The sequence below is a fragment of the Bombina bombina genome, chromosome 5 (assembly GCF_027579735.1).
Source record: "Bombina bombina isolate aBomBom1 chromosome 5, aBomBom1.pri, whole genome shotgun sequence".
Lineage (NCBI taxonomy): Eukaryota > Metazoa > Chordata > Amphibia > Anura > Bombinatoridae > Bombina > Bombina bombina.
Window position 1 is genome coordinate 620,803,343 of NC_069503.1, and position 13,881 is coordinate 620,817,223.

Below are 13,881 nucleotides of genomic sequence, written 5' to 3' on the forward strand. Positions count from 1 at the left end.
ATAGTTGGGATTGTTATCCTGCTGAAAAATAAAACCATTCCCAATCAGACGCTTTCCAGAAGGATTGGCATGATGAATTAAAACCTGGCTGTATTTTTCAGCATTCATTATCCCATCAATTCAGACAATATCACCAACACCACTGGCAGAAATGCAGCCCCAAACCAAGAAAGAGCCTCCACCTTGTTTCACTGAATCACTCCCATCTCTCTCCATTTCTTTTTCTTACATATTGGCAACGATTGGATTTCAAACATGGATTTGTTACTCCATAATACTCTTTTCCACTGATCTTTATTCCAATTTAATGAGCTTTAGCATATCTTAGCCTTTTCACCCTGTTCCATTTCCGAAAAAGTGGTTTCTTGGCTGCTACCCTTCCACAAAGACCATTCCTGATCAAGCTTCTTCAGACTGTAGAAGGGTCAACTTGGCATCCCGATTAAGCTCCAAGATGCTAAGCCAGGTCCATGCTTGACTTCTCCCAGTCTCTCAAAGAAGAAACTCTGAGAAACTTCTCATCAGATTTTGAAAGTTTTTGGCCTTCCAGTCCTTTTTATGTCCTTGACCTTTCCTGATTCTTCAAATTTCTTTACACTAGCTTGAATAGCACATTTTGATTATAAAGTTTTTTTTCTGATTTCCCTTTGAGAGTTGCCTTGCTGATGCAAATGTATAATTTTATGTCTGTCAAATTCTGTGATCTTTGTCATTTTGAATGGAATGGTGTGATTGAAAGTTGGTCTTATTAGCAAGCTTCCAATGAATTAAACTCATACAACATGTGTATGTAATGCTTAGGAATGTCTTGCACAAACCTGGTGTAATAGACCTTTTTCACAGCAGTCATTTTGACATGAAATAGTAGGACAAATACAGTTGTTAGAAATAACATTAATTGGAGTTCCATTCCATTTAGGTTTATGAGAGCCAGGTTCCTGTTATTGCTCAATTATAAGGAGAGGTCACACTAAATAATTGCCACTTTAGCATATAGAAGCTGTTTTTAATATACATTTTTTTCTTTCTGTTTTTAATACTACATACAAATATCCTTTATTTTCTGGTTGTATTCTAATGAAGAGCCTGAGAAATAATTATATATGGTCATTATACCATTGCTAAAACAACAAATTTAATGGTGGCCTAAGACTTTTGCCCAGTACTGGGTATATATATATATATATATATATATATATATATATATATATATATATATATATATATATATATATATATATACATTTGTATATATGTCTGTAAATACAAATATACACACATATAAATGCATAACTAATGTATACCCATATATGTACATACATATACATTTTTAGACATGTACAGTATATGTATATATCTCTATGTTAAAGCCCTTTGCAGCCCTTTTTTTCTATCACCCTATTGCATATTTTAAAATAATTTGTATTATATAGTGTTATTAAGAGTGTAGCTGTACTTTTAAATATAATTTAGATTTTTTTGTGCCACTTTTTAATCTTGCAAAATATTTAACCAGAGCTCTAAAGTTGCGATATTCTGTTGTGTGTTTAATTCAATTGCTCTCAAGTCAACGTGTTTACTTTCAACCTGTAATACAGGTACTTTTTCCGACGTGAGCAAAGAGCTGTGATAAACCCCTTTTTGCTCATGCACAACAGTTAGCTCGCCACTCATAATCTAGCCCTAAACAATGAGTAATTATTTTGTCCCGCCCTCATTACTTGTGGACTTCACAGCTTGGATATTACTTTCCCAGGGGTAATGGCTTGTAGACTCTCACCACCTTTATGAAAGAAAATATAATTTATGCTTACCTGATACATTTTTTTTTCATGGTGGTGAGAGCCCACAACACCCTGCCCATTTTTCATGGAATTTTCTATTTTTTTTAAATGTTTTTTTCTTCTGGCAGCAGTTTTCAAGTATGCACCTCTTTTTTCTGTACTCCATTTTTTGCTATTTTTCATTTCTACTCTTCTTTTTTTCCTTGCTTAGCTATATGTCAGATTAGTTCCCATTATTCTATTTATCGCAGTTTTCAGCGCTGCGGAATCTGTTGGTGCTCTACAAATACCTGATAATAATAATAATAATAATAGTGGGAAGGGTTTATAAGGGCTTTTGAAATTTTGGGAATCTTTTGCCTCCTCCTAGTGGTCAGAAGAGGTATTTCCCAGGAGTAATGGCTCATTGACTCTTACCACCATGAAGAAATGAATTTATCCGGTAAACATAAGTTATATTTTTTACACTGTGACTACATTTTTTAAAATAATGCACCTGCTAAATATTTCAATCTAATTTTTAATTGTTTACCTGCATCATTAAGTAAGATGAATCTCTACTAAGGAGCAACTTAATGGAAAATATGTGCATTTATCTACATGATTCTATAATTTGAATCATTAAAGAGAAATGAAAAGCACTATCTTATTTTATGGGCTACAAGCTTCTTTTATATTATGCATTGCTCTTTTATTTTATCTTCCATTGCACATAATTTAGTTCATTTTCTTCCTGTGTTGGTACTGAGTACGCTGATTCGTTTTCTTTTCAGGAATTCAAACCAAAAACCGAAACAAGAAAAACATATTGTGTAATCAAAGATAATGTTATTATTATTTGTTTATGTGAATAATTCTTATTTTAGAAAGCAAAAATTTGTTTAGAAATACTTTGATTCTACACTATGTGATGCAAAAAAAGAAAATAATTTAATGATAAACCAAAAAGGTGATAACAATCAATAGTACAAATCTAGATTTTCTAAGGTTATCTCTGTGAAACCCTAGTAATTCTATTATGTATTTGTTTGTGACACAATAAAATTATAGGAACATAATACCCATATGCTAAATCACATGAAGGTTATACAGCATAACTGTAAAAAGCTGGCAAGAAAATATCACCTGAACATCTCTAAGTAAAAAAAGGAAGATATTTTACCTCACGATTTCTTCAGCTTACAATAGTAAGTGCTCTGGTAACTGTTATACTTTAGCTACTGTCCAGCTGCAAGATGGAAAAAACAAACAATAGACAATCAGCAAGGCTGAGGTCATGCTATGCAATGGTGTGATCTAATGAGATTTCACTGAGATTTCACTGAAAAGACCAGCGTATTTTTGCCATAACTACATTTAAACAGAAATAGACCCTTTTTTATACTGTATTTACCTATCAAAACTAAATATTTTTTTTTAGTAGACAACCCAAAGTATTGATCTAGGCCCATTTTTGTATATTTCATGCCACTATTTCACCGCCAAATGCGATCAAATAAAAAAATCGTTAACTTTTTCACAATTTTAGGTTCCTCACTAAAATTATTTACAAACAGGTTGTGCAATCATGGCACAAATGGTTGTAAATGCTTCTCTGGGATTCCCTTTGTTCGGAAATATCAGACACATATATGGCTTTGGCATTGCTTTTTGGTAATTAGAAGGCCGCTAAATGCCGCTGCACACCTCACTTGTATTATGCCCAGCAGTGATGGGGTTAATTAGGTAGCTTGTAGGGTTAATTTTAGCTTTAGTATAGAGATCAGCCTCCCACCTGACACATCCCACCCCCTGATTCCTCCCTGACCCCTCTCAAACAGCTCTCTTCCCTCCCCCACCCCCCAAATATCTCCCCATCTTAAGTAGTGGCAGAAAGTCTGCCAGTTTTTTTATTTAAGTTATTTATTTTCTGCAGGGTAGTATCCTCCCTGATCCGCCATAAACAGCTATCTAACCCTCCCCCTCTACCTATTTGCTGCCATCTGAGGTACTGGCAGCTGTACCCAGTTAGCTGCAAATTAGGCAATTTTTAAAAAAATATCCCAGGATTGTTCTTCCCTCAGATGAAATAAACGCCCAATACTTTAAATGGATTGCGCAGCTGCACATCGCTCCTATTACAAGTTGTGACTTAAAGCAACATTAAAACTTTGAGATGGTGATATAAAATAAAAAATAGTATATAAAAAAAGTATATACAGTATATATATATATATATATATATATATATATATATATATATATATATATATATATATATATATATATATATATATATATACAGGGAGTGCAGAATTATTAGGCAAGTTGTATTTTTGAGGATTAATTTTATTATTGAACAACAACCATGTTCTCAATGAACCCAAAAACTCATTAATATCAAAGCTGAATAGTTTTGGAAGTAGTTTTTAGTTTGTTTTTAGTTATAGCTATTTTAGGGGGATATCTGTGTGTGCAGGTGACTATTACTGTGCATAATTATTAGGCAACTTAACAAAAAACAAATATATACCCATTTCAATTATTTATTTTTACCAGTGAAACCAATATAACATCTCAACATTCACAAATATACATTTCTGACATTCAAAAACAAAACAAAAACAAATCAGTGACCAATATAGCCACCTTTCTTTGCAAGGACACTCAAAAGCCTGCCATCCATGGATTCTGTCAGTGTTTTGATCTGTTCACCATCAACATTGCGTGCAGCAGCAACCACAGCCTCCCAGACACTGTTCAGAGAGGTGTACTGTTTTCCCTCCTTGTAAATCTCACATTTGATGATGAACCACAGGTTCTCAATGGGGTTCAGATCAGGTGAACAAGGAGGCCATGTCATTAGATTTTCTTCTTTTATACCCTTTCTTGCAAGCCACGCTGTGGAGTACTTGGACGCGTGTGATGGAGCATTGTCCTGCATGAAAATCATGTTTTTCTTGAAGGATGCAGACTTCTTCCTGTACCACTGCTTGAAGAAGGTGTCTTCCAGAAACTGGCAGTAGGACTAGGAGTTGAGCTTGACTCCATCCTCAACCCGAAAAGGCCCCACAAGCTCATCTTTGATGATACCAGCCCAAACCAGTACTCCACCTCCACCTTGCTGGCGTCTGAGTCGGACTGGAGCTCTCTGCCCTTTACCAATCCAGCCACGGGCCCATCCATCTGGCCCATCAAGACTCACTCTCATTTCATCAGTCCATAAAACCTTAGAAAAATCAGTCTTGAGATATTTCTTGGCCCAGTCTTGACGTTTCAGCTTGTGTGTCTTGTTCAGTGGTGGTCGTCTTTCAGCCTTTCTTACCTTGGCCATGTCTCTGAGTATTGCACACCTTGTGCTTTTGGGCACTCCAGTGATGTTGCAGCTCTGAAATATGGCCAAACTGGTGGCAAGTGGCATCTTGGCAGCTGCACGCTTTACTTTTCTCAGTTCATGGGCAGTTATTTTGCGCTTTGGTTTTTCCACATGCTTCTTGCGACCCTGTTGACTATTTTGAATGAAACGCTTGATTGTTCGATGATCACGCTTCAGAAGCTTTGCAATTTTAAGAGTGCTGCATCCCTCTGCAAGATATCTCACTATTTTTGACTTTTCTGAGCCCGTCAAGTCCTTCTTTTGACCCATTTTGCCAAAGGAAAGGAAGTTGCCTAATAATTATGCACACCTGATATAGGGTGTTGATGTCATTAGACCACACCCCTTCTCATTACAGAGATGCACTTCACCTAATATGCTTAATTGGTAGTAGGCTTTCGAGCCTATACAGCTTGGAGTAAGACAACATGCATAAAGAGGATGATGTGGTCAAAATACTCATTTGCCTAATAATTCTGCACTCCCTGTATATATATATGTATATATATATACACACATATATTTAAATTATATATTAATGCTAATATGTACAGTGCGTGTGTGTGTATACTTTATATATATATATATATATATATATATATACACATACAATTTTTTATTTTATATCGCCATCTCAAAGTTGCTTTAAGTCACAACTTGTAATATAAGCAATGTGCATCAGCGCTATCCATTGAAAGTATGGGGCGCACGAAAGGGATGTTGACCGTGATAAATATTCTTTGGTAATTCTCTTTTCTCTTTCACCGTGGACTTCTAATACCATATTGTGCGCATAGCAAACATAAAAGATACAGAGCACAGAGGCTGTAAATTGTGTTTTTGTAAAAAGGAAAAATGTTTACTATTGAAGCTAATGAGTCACTTATTTCTTGCAAAACTGTAATAACTCACGGTACAGGCCACGTTCCTGCTATCCTGGTTGGTACAGTGAGAAAAATATCTGATAAAGAATAAAATATAAATAATAGTCAAACAATACATATATTTTTTAAAATAGAATCACATAAAAACTAGTATTATATAATTAGGCCTTGAGTTTCAATTAAATTTGCTCCATTTCCCTATGTTGAAGGATCAGCAGTGTACTGCTGGAAGCTAAATGAACACATTAGATGAGCCAATGACAAGAAGCACATATGTGCAGCCACCAATTAGCTGCCAGCTCCCAGCAGTGCATGGCTGCTCCTGAGCCTACCTGTGTATATAAAAGGAAACAAAGAAAATTCAGTAACAGAATTAAATTGGAAAGTTATGAAATTTACTTGCTCTAATCTCAACCATTAATATTTAATTTGACTTTATTGTCCATTTACCACCCATAAATTGGACCTTTAGAAACATTATAATTGAAACAGGCGCTTTATAGATGATCTCATCTTTGTTTAACAAATTTGTTGACAAATGTTTGGCCTTTATCAGTGATAATGAGCTTAATCTTATGTTTACTGGTGAAATGTTAGATCGATGTGTTCACTTATTGTATTTGAGGCTGGAAGTTGTGGATGGGACTGGAACCATAAGGACTTCAACATTTAGGAAACCGGTTGCAGGAAATACTATGCAACCTTGTGCCAGCCAAGACATTTGATCATATTGTTTCCAAAGAGTCAACTCATTCGTATTAGGAGAAATACCAATTTGGATGAGATTTTTGGAAAACAGGCACAAGAAGTAAAAAAACAATTAAACAAACAAAACTTTGTTGGCAGTAAGAGCATATAATGCACCCAAGGATAAGGTTAGAAATTAACAAGGTAAAATGGAGGGTATCATTTTTTCTACCGAATGCACCCAACAACTTGATGGGATTTGCAGAATCTTGAAGAGTAATTTTACTTAGGGGTGAGAAATCTTTGAGTACAGAAATTAAAAATGTAGATTTGTGGCAAAGAACCCTTTATCTCTGCACGGCTTTCCCAAAGTGTTGTGATTTCCAATAAGGGGAAGAAGTCATCTTGGTTAACCACATCTGGTAATTTCAGATGTGGAAGCAGGAGGTGTAACACAAGTGGTGTCCTAAAACAGGGCACAGGCTGTTAAAGGGGACATTTTCCATATTAAAGGGCCAGTAAACCTAAAAAATAATGTTATAACATTATATTAGCAGCAGCTTTATGCAATCTAATATTGCCTGTAAATTTTTATTAAAAAAGACTGTTTTTCAGACCCGCTCTCTGTGCTCTACTGAGCGGATCTGTTTTTATCACAGAGAGCATCTGGCCAGCTGTCTAGTCACAGCCCGGCCCCAGGGCCGGATTGGCCTACCCGGATACCAGGAGATTTCCCGGTGGGCTGTGGCAGCTTGGGCTGGAAAGCTACAATTTAAAGTGGTGATTAATGGATGCAATTGGGTTGTAGGGTGCCTAAATAACATAAATCTGGCATTTTTATTCAATGCAAAGTAATATAATTTAATTCTAAAAGAAATATTGGTGGAGTATCCCAGTAATCCCCTTTGAGAAAAATTGGGCATGTGCATTCTACAGACTTAATGGAAAATAGGGCTGGTCTTTTTATTTTCCAGGGCTGCTTTTTATTCCCAGTCCCGCTCCATTACTCTCAGTGCAGCTCGCTCCTGCTCTGTCTGACAGCAGGAGCAAGCTGCACTGAGGGTAATGGCGCAGTCGGGCCGGGCTGTGACTAGACAGCTGGCCACATGCGCTCTGTGATAAAAACAGACCCGCTCAGAAGAGCACAGAGAGCGGGTCTGAAAAACAGTCTTTTTTTTATAAAAATTTACAGGCAATATTAGATTGCATAAAGCTGCTGCTAATATAATGTTATATAATTCTGCACTATGTGCAGAATTATATAACATTATTTTTTAGGTTTACTGGCCCTTTAAGTTTTATGCTAATTGTAGCACTGACTATGTGGTTTATTTATTAGAATGTGGTTTGTGCTACAAACAATATACAGGTCTAACGTCTACATCCCTTAGAAGCTGAATTGAAGAACATATGCGAGACATCAAACATTACAATAAGGATTCAGCTGTTGCTTCCCGTTTCAATAACTTACATTTAACAAATGTACCAAATATTAAAGTTAGTGTTATTTACAGAGCAATATTGCCATCTAGAGGCGGTGAAAGGAAATTTCTTCAAAAGAAAGAATTATACAGGATATTTAAAGTGAATGTCAACTTTCACTAATGAAAGCCCTGTTTTTAAAAATAATATTAAAAACAGGGGCACTTTCATTCATGATAGTTTATATTGAAGCCATTTTTATAAATACGTACCTTTTCTTCCTAGGAAGCGTGGAACACTGGAGCAGCGATTCACCCGCCTCCAGGTCATCTATTCTTACTTCAGAAATGACGCATTCGGCTTCCAGCCCCCCTCCCCCAGAGCAAACATTGCCTGAGGCCACGCCGTGATTGGAGGAAGCGAATTCATCATTTCTGAAGTAAAAAGAGACATCCTGGGGTGTTCCACGCTTGATAGGAAGAAAAGGTAAGTATTTAAAAAAATGGCTGCTATTTAAACTTTTATGACTGAAAGTTCCCCTGTTTTTAATAGTATTTTTAAAAATAGGGCTTTCATTTGTGAAAGTTGACATTCACTTTAAACTTCAGACTAGGGGGTTGATTTATGAAGCAGCGGATGTTGCCCACTCCGCTTCAGTTCCACCTGAAGCGGAAGTTAAGAAGCAGCGGTCTTAAGACTGCTGCTCCTTAACTCGTCCGCCACCTCTGAGGTGACGGACAGAAATCAGCCCGATCGAATATGATCAGGTTGATTGCCCCCTGCTAGTGGCTGATTGGCTGCAAATCTGCAGTGGGCGGTATAACCAGCAGTTCACAAAAACTGCTGGTGCAATGATCGTATTATGTCTGCTAGCACATTAATAAATTGACCCCTAGGATTCCTTATGGTATGAATAAAGAGTGGGATATTTGTTACTTTGCTGATATAGATTCATTTTTTGGAATAAAGTTATAATATATGCTTCCTGCAATTGACTTAAAAGAACACTCAATCAAAATTAAACTTTCATTATTCAGATAGCGCATGCCATTTTAAACAACTTTCCAATTTACTTACATTAACTAAATGTGCACAGTCTTTTTATATTTAAACTTTTTGAGTCACCAGCTCCTACTGAGCATGTGCAAGAATAAGAATAAGTGTGTATGCATTTGTGAATGGCTGATGGCTGTCACATGGTATGTGTATGCATTTGTGAATGGCTGATGGCTGTCACATGGTACAGGGGAAGTGGAAAAAGACATAACTTTTAAAATTGTCAGAAAAAAAATCTACTCATTTGAAGTTCAGACTAAGTGCTATTGCATTGTCTTGTTATCTTGTATTTGTTGATTATGCAAATCAACTGTGTTGACTGGTCCTTTAAATACATATACATAAAACTCCTTTCTTTGACAGATGTATTCTATTACAATTGTTACTTTCAATATGCAGCTGATTTACAATGTTACAAGTCTATGTTTGGGACATATATGTAATATAAATTGTTTTACTCATTATTAGCAGCTTGCTGCTAAACGTTGCTTTGTTTTTTAATGTTGGAAACACTGTGATTGGTGTTTTAGTGTTCAAAAAGAGGCTTGGCAGTCAGTGGTGTTATATCTATGAGTATGCGCTTTGTATTGGCGTGAAACACGTATGATGTGGCAGCTGTCCTCCATGTGTTTTTAATGATATGTTCAATAAAGTCACTTTATATTTTAAAGAGTGCAGCATCAACTTATTTTTATTGGTAAATATAAATTGATTGCTGCAGTGCTATGCAAAGCAAACTATAGATGAGTGGCATCAGTGAACACACACAGATCTGCCTTCACCCAATACTATTACACACACTAACTGTAAGCCTCATGTCCAAAGAAAGATGCCTTTTGAGTTTGTTCAAAGTCTTCATTAAACACTGCTTCTAACTATACATATTAACTAAGTACTATAGAATTTTACTTCAGAGTGGCTGAATGCACTGCACTCTGAAACTCCCTCTACAGGTTGTATCAGTATTATTATTATCATTTATTTGTAGAGCACCAACAGATTCCGCAGCACTATAAACATATGCAGTATACAAGGTAACATTTATAGGGATCAAATAGGTAGAGGGCCCTGCCAAGAGTTTCACTGTTGTTTTCAACTCTTAAGAAGGTGACCTGCAAACAGTTGGGCTCTTAGGTTAAAGTGACCAGATTTTAAAAATGAAATCTGGGGACATAATTTTCTTTTTTATTATTGGCAAATGGAAAAAAAAAACTATTTTATTAGCATATTTTCCTCAAGTGATATTTGCAGTGTATTTGGTATGTGTTTATGCAGTGATTGTATGATATATACATTATTTCTCACATTTTGTCCATGAGATTAAATTTTTTGGGATATGACTACCAAATGTTAACAAGATAAGATAGAGAAAAAATTGTTTCAATGCATATTCTGTATTTTATTCTTACCACAGAACACACACAAAATCATGCACACACACACCCAGACATGCATACACAGTCAATCACACCCAGACATGCATACACAGTCAATCACACAGTCAATAACGCACACATGCATACACAGTCAATCACACCCACACATGCATACACAGTCAATCACACACACACACACATGCATACACAGTCAATCACACATACCCAGACATGCTTACACAGTCAATCACACACACACACACACAGACATGCATAAACAGTCAATCACACACATACACCCAGACATGCATACAGTCAATCACACACACTCCCAGACATGCATACACAGTAAATTACACACACCCCCATACATGCATACACAGTCAATCACACACACACATGCATACACAGTCAATCACACACACACATGCATACACAGTCAATCACACACACATCCACACATGCATACAGAGTCAATCACACACACACACACATACAGACATGCATACACAGTCAATCACACCCACACATGCATACACAGTCAATTAATCACACACACATCCACACATGCATACTCAGTTAATCACACACACACAGGCATGCATACACAGTCAATCACACACATACACCCAGACATGCATACACAATCAATCACACACCCACCCACACATGCATACACAGTCAATCACACACCCACACACCCACACACCCACACATGCATACACAGTCAATCACACACACACCTAGACATGCTTACACAGTCAATCACACACCCAGACATGCATACACAGTCAATCAATCACACACACAGACATGCATACACAGTCAATCACACACACCCAGACATGCATACACAGTCAATCACACACACATGCACACACAGTCAATCACACACATACCCAGACATGCTTACACAGTCAATCACACACACACACCCAGACATGCATACACAGTCAATCACACACCCAGACATGCATACACAGTCAATCACACACACACACCCAGACATGCATACACAGTCAATCACACACACACACACGAACACAGACATGCATACATAGTCAATCACACACACCCAGACATGCATACATAGTCAATCACACACACCCAGACATGCATACACAGTCAATCACACACACACACACACAGACATGCATACACAGTCAATCACACCCCCCCCACACACACATGCATACACAGTCAATCACACACACATACCCAGACATGCATACACAGTTAATCACACACCCAGACATGCATACACAGTCAATCACACACACACACCCAGACATGCATACACAGTCAATCACACACACACAGACATGCATACATAGTCAATCACACACACCCAGACATGCATACACAGTCAATCACACACACACACACACACACACACACACACATGCATACACAGTCAATCACACCCAAACATGCATACACAGTCAATCACACATACCCAGACATGCATACACAGTCAATCACACACCCAGACATGCATACACAGTCAATCACACACACACACACACAGACATGCATACATAGTCAATCACACACACACACACACACACACACACACACCAAGACATGCATACATAGTCAATCACACACACCCAGACATCCATATCCAGTCAATCTCACACATACCCAGACATGCTTACAGTCAATCACACACACACCCAGACATGCATACACAGTCAATCACACACCCAGACATGCATACACAGTCAATCACACACCCAAACATGCATACACAGTCAATCACACACACCCAGACATGCATACACAGTCAATCACACACACACACAGACATGCATACACAATCAATCACACACACACACACACAGACATGCATACACAATCAATCACACACACCCACACCCAGACATGCATACACAGTCAATCACGCACACATGCATACACAGTCAATCACACACACACACCCAGACATGCATACACAGTCAATCACACACATACACCCAGACATGCATACAGTCAATCACACACACTCCCAGACATGCATACACAGTAAATTACACACAGGCATGCATACACAATCACACACACACACCCATACATGCATACACAGTCAATCACACACACACACACACACACATGCATACACAGTCAATCACACACACATCCACACATGCATACAGAGTCAGTCACACACACACAGACATGCATACACAGTCAATCACACCCACACATGCATACACAGTCAATCAATCACACACACATCCACACATGCATACTCAGTCAATCACACACACACACACACACACACACAGGCATGCATACCCAGTCAATCACACACATACACCCAGACATGCATACATAATCAATCACACACCCACCCACACATGCATACACAATCAATCACACACCCACACACCCAGACATGCATACACAGTCAATCACACAGATACCTAGACATGCTTACACAGTCAATCACACACCCAGACATGCATACACAGTCAATCAATCACACACACAGACATGCATACATAGTCAATCACACACACCCAGACATGCATACACAGTCAATCACACACCCACACACACCCACAAATGCATACACAGTCAATCACACACATACCCAGACATGTTTACACAGTCAATCACACACACACACACACACACACACCCAGACATGCATACGCAGTCAATCACACACCCAGACATGCATACACAGTCAATCACACACCCAGACATGCATACACAGTCAATCACACACACACACCCAGACATGCATACACAGTCAATCACACACACACACCCAGACATGCATACACAGTCAATCACACACACACACAGACATGCATACATAGTCAATCACACACACCCAGACATGCATACACAGTCAATCACACACACACACACACACACACACACACACAGACATGCATACACAATCAATCACACACACACACACACACACACACACACACAGACATGCATACACAGTCAATCACACCCACCCACACCCAGACATGCATACACAGTCAATCACGCACACATGCATACACAGTCAATCACACCCACACATGCATACACAGTCAATCACACATACCCAGACATGCTTACACAGTCAATCACACATACACCCAGACATGCATACACAGTCAATCACACACCCAGACATGCATACACAGTCAATCACACACCCCCAGACATGCATGCACAGTCAATCACACACACACACACACCAAGACATGCATACATAGTCAATCACACACACCCAGACATGCATACACAGTCAATCACACACACACATGCATACACAGTCAATCACACACATACCCAGACATGCATACACA